This window comes from Pteropus alecto, unplaced genomic scaffold (genome assembly GCF_000325575.1).
Source record: "Pteropus alecto unplaced genomic scaffold, ASM32557v1 scaffold223, whole genome shotgun sequence".
Lineage (NCBI taxonomy): Eukaryota > Metazoa > Chordata > Mammalia > Chiroptera > Pteropodidae > Pteropus > Pteropus alecto.
This window is the reverse complement of record NW_006434441.1, coordinates 1,619,328-1,627,867: the sequence shown is the minus strand read 5'-3', so window position 1 is coordinate 1,627,867 and position 8,540 is coordinate 1,619,328. Positions and strand designations below refer to the sequence as shown.

General features: G+C 45.8%; 1 pseudogene; it reads left to right on the top strand.

Annotated features, from left to right (window-relative positions):
• Positions 1–4,130: 4,130 nt before the first annotated feature.
• On the top strand, positions 4,131–4,249 carry LOC112477863 (annotated as a pseudogene).
• Positions 4,250–8,540: the final 4,291 nt, after the last annotated feature.

Here is an 8,540-nt window from a genome sequence, read left to right as displayed (position 1 = left end):
GGGCCAGGCCGTGGCTAAGTGGCAGGTAAGTCTGGCAGGGATGCTGCCAGCTTCCCTAGCAAGCTCCCTTCCCTTCCCTCCGCCTTGCTTCTCTGCCCTCGTTCACATGCTCGTTGTGTCAGAATTTACTGTATATAATAGAAAATCCAAATCAGCAGACTAGTGTGGCAGTTCCCTGAAATTATAAGAGACCAAGGATCATGCCAGTTCTCTTCTATGCTGTCTCCAAGGTGTAACTCATCCTTGTGTTTCAGTGTGGCTGCTGGGAACCAGCCATCACATCCATATTCTAGGCAGCAGGTTGAGGGATTGTGGGGTGCAGGAGAGAAGGCAACCATCAAATCTGTCTTTGCAAATCTGTCTTCCCTGGACATTTCACATAAATGGAATCATGCAATATGTGGCCTTTTATGACTAGCTTCTGTCACTGAGCAGGGTTTTCAATGTTCATGCATGTTGTGTGTGTCAGTATATCATTCCTTCTTATGACCAAAATATATTGTTTGATTTTGCCACATTTTGTTTATCCATTCATCATTTGATGGGCATTTATGTTATTTCCACTTTTTGGCTGTTGTGAATAATGCTGCTATAAATATTCATGCACAAGTCTTTCTGCAGACTTGCTTTTCGTGCGTTTGGATATGTACCTGCGAGTGAACAGCTGGGTCGCATGATACCTCAGTTAACCCTCTGAGGAACATCCAGGTTATTTTGCAAAGCAACTGCACCATCTTATATTTCCACTAGCAGTGTCCAAATAAGCGACCCATTTTTTCCTAGTCTTTGAAACCAGTTGTTCTCACGTCTTTTTGATTTCAGCTGTCCTCCTGGGTGTGAAGTGGTATCTCATCATGGTTTTGATTTGCATTTCCCTGAAGGCTAATGCTGTGTGTTGATTTTTCAGTCTTTTTTCTCTGTATTGTTCAGATCATGTCATTATTACTGGTTTCTCTTCAAGTTCACTGGTTCTTTGCCATCTCCAATCTGATCCTGAGCCATTATAGCAAAACTTTTAGTTATAGTTTCAGCTCTAGGATTTGCATTCTCTGGTAATTTGTATTTCTCTTTTGAGATTCCCTATTTCTTCATCAATTGTATATTTTCCTTCAATTTCTTCATTTTTTCGACATATTTAATAGCTACTTTGAAGTCTGCTGAATCCAACATCTGGGCCCAGTTTTTATAGATTGGTCTTTTTTCCTGGATATAGATTTATATTTGTTTCTTTACATTTCAGTAATTTGGGGCTAAAAATTGGATATTGTATATATAGTGTTATGGTGAACTTGGAGTCTGTCACGTCCCTCTGCAGAGGCTTGGCTCTTTGTTCAGGTGAGCAATTCACCTGCCCCATCCAAACTGCAGACCTGCCCCCTCTGGTTTGCCGTCACTGCCGCCTGTTCCTGGAGCTGCCCACTGCAGCTTTTTGGCCCAGTTACACAGGTCCACCCTATGCCTACGGGACCAGGCCCAGGATATGGGCAGAGGGGGGACTTCTCTCTAGGACACGGTTCTGCCAGCTTCCAGCTGCTGTGTCTCCCTTGGGCTCTGTCTGAGCCCATCAGGCTTCAGAGTTCGGTCACCGAGGAACATGAGGTTGAGAGCACTCAGGGTAGAGATGCATCGCTCACAGCTCTCACTCTGCACTACGCTCTGGGGTAAATGTGCCTTCTCCAGGTTCTCCCTGCACACCTGGCTGACCTGTCATCTGGGGAGGGTATCTTGTTCTTTCTAAAGAGTTCATGTTACAGGGCTCCCATAAATTCCCACTGCTTCCCCAGCTCAGGTCAGCACCATTAGCCAGAGGAGCTTCGACTTGTCCTGCCTATTTGCACAGCCAGAGCTGAGGGTGGGCAGCACCCTGGGCCAGTGTTTCCCCTCCCAGGGCAGCTGGTTTCTGTTGGTTTTGATTTTAGTTAGAATTCTAGTTTCTGTCTGCTTCCCAGTGTCTTTAAATATTTTTCAGTTTGGTATTTACCATTGTCATCTTGGGGTTTACATGCTTAGTTCACCACTCTGCCACTACCAGAGGTCATCTCCCGCCCCCCTTTCTCATTTCTGTGATTGTGCGTGTTTCCCTTGGTACTCAGACAGAATCCAGACGCCTGTTGCCCTCCATCTCCCGCTCCAAGCTGACCCCACCTGCTCCCACCCTGACCTCCCTCTTGTCCACCATCTCCCCTCACGCACACTGACATTTTTTTATGTCCCTGGAGCAAACCAAGCTGATTTCCACTTGCTGTTCTTCCTGTGGGATGCTGGGTTCTACATCTTCATTTGGCTGCTCACGGAGGTCAGACAAGGTTGCTCTGAGAAGTGGCATTTTAAAGACAGCTTTAATGTCACTTCCTCAGAGTGGCCTTTCCTGAGCTCCTGAAGTAGTTCTCCAGTCCTGTGAGCACCTCCCGCTCTCATTGTTTACAGCATCCTTATTGCCGCCTATGGTTCTCTCGGTCATTTACTGTCCCAGCTGCAGAGGGCAAGGATCATGCCTCTGTCCCAGCTGGCCCCCCAGCTCCTGAGAGAGTGCATAGCAGGGGCTCAGTAAGTACATGTGAGTGACTAGATCAGGGGTCCCCCTGGGCCATGGACCGGTACCAGTCCATGGCCTGTTAGGAACCAGGCTGCACAGTGAGCAAAGCTTCATGTGTATTTGCAGCCACTCCCCAGCACTAGCATTACCACTTCAGCTCCACCTCAGATCACCAGGCATTAGATTCTCATAGGAGCACCAGTCCCTGGTGCCAAAAAGGTTGGGAACCAGTCTGGCAGAGTCAGACTTCTGTTCCTACTTCACAGGCCTAATGTGTGGAAGCAGTTTGGGGAAGTTGAAGTTCAAGCATAAAGTGGTGTCCACCACAGGAGCATCCCCAGCAAGTTTCCAGGCATGACATCAGCCTTCATCCCCTATGAGGCAAACGGGAAGATTATTGCTTGCTGCTGGAGTCAGCAGTCATTTGCTACTGTGCGGGCAAGGGCTCCAGGGTCCTGGCCTCTGGGCCAGGTCTTGGTTCACAGAGACATAGAAGCCTATTTGCTCACCCTCCGTGGGAGGCTCTGGCTACACTGTCCCCACCCAACAGGAGGGGCGAAGCACTCCTCTTCTCATCTCGCCATCACCAAACTTCACCTGAATTCATCACATTTCACCCTTCTCGGTAAAAAACCGTGAAATTGAGGGTCGTGATCTCATTTGTAAGCCTCTAAGATGCTCACGAGAGCAGATCCTCAGATTGAGAATAAGGGAAAGCCTTGCTAGTTACACGGGACGGTGTTGCATTGTGTCTGTTGCAAGCCTGCAGCACCCCCTCAGTGGGTTGATATCGCAACGCTGTTCATTCTGGACTCATGTCCCTTGTTTACAGTGTCCCTGCCCTATCTCCCCGATGACAATTCAGACTGTGTGGAGCTGCAGTGGGTGGCGGCGGTGGCAATTCCAATGAAGATAAACTTCCTTTGTTCTGTGGGGATGGTTGGCTGGCAAGCTTGCTTCGGCAGCTCTGCTAAACAAGCCTGTTTTATTTCACAGGAAGGAAACCAAGTCCCAGTGTCCCTGCTTGTCTACGGGCGCTGGGCAGGTGCTCAGTGTCCGAGTCCAGGCCCACAGCACCCTTTCCTGACAGGTCTTTCCTATACAGAGTCCTCCCTGAGTGAGGATGACTGGAATTCATCCATATCATTTGAAATCTCCAAAATAACTAAATACCTACAAAGGTGAGATTGTTAAATAGACAGCCAGACCATGTACTAACATGCAGCAGCTAAGATTATCCTGGTGTGGAAACAGCTCCAAGACACACTGTGTGTGTGTGTACATACACACACACACACACACACACACACACACACACCCATCACCACCCCCTCAACCCCCACGTAAGGAACCAAAACAAACTATTTGTGTATGTGTGAATATATATGTTCTGGGTTGAATCATGTCCCTAAATCTGTTGAAGTCCCGACCCCCAACACCTGTGACTGTGGCCTTATTTGGAGATAGGGTCTTTGTAGATGATTAAGTTAAGATGAGGTCTAATCCAATGACTGGTGTCTTTATAAAAAGGGATTCACCTCACACCTGTTAGGGTGGCTACTGTGTGTGTGTGTGTGTGTGTGTGTGTGTGTGTGTTTACGGCCATGCCACCCTGAACAAGCCTAATCCCGTCTGATCTCGGAAGCTAAGCAGGGTCGGGCCTAGTTAGTACTTGGATGAGAGACCACCAAGGAAAACCAGGTGCTGTAGGCGTGAAAAAAAATTAAAAAAAAATTGTTTTTTAAGTGTTGGTGAGGATGTGGAGAAACTGGATCCTTGTACACTGTGGTGGGAATGTAAAACTGAAGCCACCATAGGAAAGAGTACAGAAGTTCCTCAAACAATTAAAAACAGAACTGCCATGGGACCCAGCAGCCCCACTTCGGGGTGCATACCCACAAGAATTGAAAGCAAGAACTCAGAGATATCTGTACCCCCATGTCCACTGTAGCATCATTCACAGCCTCCAAAAGGTGGAAGTAGCCCAAATGTCCATTTGGGACAGCCACACTGGAAATTATCTTGACCCAGAGTGGAGGGAGCTGGCTGTGTCTGTGGGCTGAGAGCCACCGGCAAGCCCTGGCTCTGCCACCAGCTCGTTTTGTGATCATTCTGTGAGGGGATCAGGTCACTCACTTCCTGTTGCTCTGGCCCTGGGCTCCTCATGTGTAAACACTGGGGTTGAATGAGCCTCTTCCAGCAACCACAGTTTCCACCCACTGAAAACAGGGGCCCCATTGTTTCAGCCAAGCATGCCTTTCATGCCTCAGACTCATTCAGCCTTAGGAACCGTGGGGACCAGCTCCCCCAGAGTGGGCTAGGGACACTGATGTCAAACCTCTGACGTCAGCACCCACATGGTGTCTGAAAGGACCCATGGCCCCCAGTCCTTCAAGTTGTAACTAAGTGGTGATCTGAAAGGACACATGAGGCCGGAATGAGGGCCCCTTTCCTGCTTCCCCACATCCAACACAGCCACCCTTGTGCCTGGCACCCACCAAGCGGGCCCTGCCCTCAGGGTCCTGCCTGACTGCTTCCCAGGGCACACGCATTCCTCTGCTCAGCTGACCCAGACTGGATCCTTCTGGCAGGCCCTGAAAGTCTGGGGGCTCCCAGCTGGGCTGTTGCTGACCCCCCTGCTGTGTCCTCTCCTCTCGCTCTGAAGATCAGCCCCACCTGTCAGAACCCTGCTCTCCCTATTTCCCAAGTGTGAGTGTGGAACCGGGCAGGGCCCCACTCCCAGGCCAGCCTATGTGAGGGTGAGTGTATGCCTGACCCCAGCTTGGGTCTGTCTGCCTCCAGGCCCCACAAAGTGCAAACGGAGCTGCTGTGGATGCTCATAGAAATGTCAGCTTAGCTCTAGATTGGCTGGTGACGAGATCCTGGGGCTCTGGAAACAGCCAAATCCAGTCTCCTGACTTTGCATAAAGCACTAAATTAAAACACAAACAAGGGCCCCAGTGTTGGGGTGCCTGCTCTCCTGCCATCAAGTACTGGGGAAAACTGTTGTGTTAGGCAGGCCTTACCATGGGCAACTTGAGTGGATGAAGGGGTAAGGCGGGGCTCTCCATTAATTTTGACTAAAACAGTTCCTTTTGGGTAGAATTAGCACTTTATAGGGGAGGAAAAACTTTATCTCCTACCCTTTTAGGTTCTGTTCCTGAGTCTTGCAAATTAAACGAAAGACAAATTAGCAAGAGAAAAAGTGTACATCATTTATTTTACGTGCATGGTGGGTGGCTTCATAGAAAAGAAGTGATGAACCCAAAGAAACTGTTAGAATCTGGTGTTTACATACTGTTTTAATAGAGGGCAACAAATTGTGGAGAACTGACTAGAAACAGAAAAGAGTCTGAGCTCCTAGGGGCTGTAAATTGTGGGAAAGTGACTGAAAATGTATGGTAAATAAGGGTTGTTTAGTGAGGTTTGTTTTGCAGACTGATCTCTGCAGCCTCCAGGCTGCCTGCTATGGTAGATGGCACACCTTGACAAATAGAAATTTGTTCTGTTTTTCAACAGACAGGGTTAGGGCAGAGAGCCCCTCCCATGTCTGCTGTTTTTCAACTGCCTGCAGGTCATAATAATCCTTATGCCAAAGTGACATATTTGCAGGTGGCATGTTCTGGACACCTTCAATGGCATTAGCGCAACAGATCACCACAATTTGTTTTTTTATGGTTTAGAAAAGAAAAATAAATTTGAGTCTGTTAATAAACATGAACTGTACTATAAAGAAACATGTTTCTAAAAACTGAGATGGTATATGTTCATACAATTTGCTAGTCTGCTCATAGAGAATGCTGGCATGCGAGAGAGTTTACTCATCTATTTCCTAGATTTCTCTGCAAAAGAAAGGCTACAAATGTTTAAAAATTATAATCAATATATCTAATTAAAACTACTGGATATATGTCTGTCAACTATAATTAAAAATAAATTTTAAACTACTAGAAATAATAAGGGTGAAAGGAAGCAACTGTGTATGAAAAGTATGCAAGAAATATAAGGATGTGTTTTTTGAAAAGGAAAGGTATAAGGTATGAAGGATGTGTCTTTGTTAAGGCAAAAGAAAGTCATTTTATTCTAAAATAGAATGAATGACTTGTTCCAGAATGAGAAGAGGAAAAGGTAGGAAAATAAATACCTGAATGAATGTAAGAAAGTTGCAGAAGTTTTGCAGAAAAAAGATCTTACCTCATATAGTCAAGCCCAATTGGATTCAAATGGGTTTCTTTATAAAGTATTTTTTTAATGAGGCTTAATATCAAAGTACAATGAAACAAAACTAGAAATTTGATATGTCAGAACAGCAGGGTTGTCTTGGATTGTTGGTCTGATCTTAAGAGACTGTAAAAGGTTTTTTTCTTACCTTGAAAGTCACCTGCCGAGGACACCAAGGTCTGTGTCTTAACAGCACTACTTCCCGTGCCTTCTGCTAACCTGTATCATGCCTTTGCTTATTTAAGAGAAACAAGACTCTTCACTTTTAAAAGAGCTAAGGTTTTTTACATTTTTTTTTTTAATTCCCAAAGTCAAATCCTAAATGCAGTTTTTTTTAATGGTTTTTTTTTGTTCTGTTGTTGTTGTTGTTGTTGTTGTTGTTGTTGTTGTTTGACCTTAAACTAACTTTGAGATTTCCCAGAGCGCCCCTGGAAAGTCTCCAAGTCTGTTCTTTCACCTTGTAAAAAAGAGAGATGTTACCTTAAGCACAGTTATTTGATTTGCTAAATTGTGTGAGAACGCATTGTTAAAGAGAGGCTTTAATGTTTCCTAGGTTGTATTTGTGTGGGTAACTATTATTAATATAAATATTTCACACTGTATAAAGTTCATAGAAAGCTGTCTATGGCATGTCCTGATATAATACTCTCAGTCAGGATTCTGGTTATTATCTTTGAGTGTGTCACAGAAACAACCAATCTTCTTGTCAAATTAATTCTCATCAAATCTTTAGAAGCGCGTGGGTTTATGAAACTGCTAATCCAGGGTCAAGCAGAACAAGAATTGATTACATGGGACTGAATAAACTGATACTGGATGATTGTGGTCTTGATTTTGGAACACTGCTAGTTCTTTGATGTTCTCTTTTTCAGATGTAAGGAATCCCTTTCACTTAAGCTATAACTTATAGGAGTTTAATAGATTATACTTTCGTAAACAGAAATAAAACATTTATCTTTTCTCCCTACCCAATCCCTCCAGAATTCGGAAACTCTTTTTGAATATTCTTATTTCCATGGCAATATAATCAATCATTTGCAAATGTTCAATAAGAATCTGTTCTTGTAACGGAACACAATTGGAAACATTGGTGAAATAACCAGGGCTTAGAGTGGAATGTCAAATTTCAGAACGATGCATGGAATCAGGTACGTCCAGCCAGTTCTAAGTAGCTAAGGTGACTTTATGGAGCTTTCTTGGAAAAGTCGTCCTGGTACTTGGCTTACAGTGTTCCCAGCCTTACAGGTGAGTAAGGAAGGTCACTTCTTGGCAGGCCTAGGAACCTCAGGATGTCTTGTGGACCTCAAGAAGAGAGAAATTAATCCAAATCTGTCGGTACTACAGGAAGATCTGGGAAACCCTGCTTGACTTCCCAGCCTCACAAGTGTTTAAAAGTCTAACCTGATTCCCCTGCAAGACCCCATTGCAGTGGCCCCGATACCCATCACTGGCCCCTTGAATGAAGTCTGCCTTACCATTCTTTCGAATAAGTTTCTCTTTAACACATCTGTCTCCTCATCTCTGGGCAGACCCAGGTGTCCCCGTCCGAGGAGGATGGCTTCTGGTCCTTCCCCAGCTCAGGGCCCCTCATCTGCCATCTGACCCCCAGAGTGGGTCTCGAGCTAGAGACACACCCATACTTAGGCTCTGTCCCCACGATATTGTGTCCCTCTGTGTCCTGGTCCTGTTTCTTTAGCCGTTGCTGCCCTTAGCCTGCCATCCCCACATGCAGCCCCTTGCCCTGCCAGAGGCTGCTGCCCAACACTGGCTGAGCCTCCGGCTG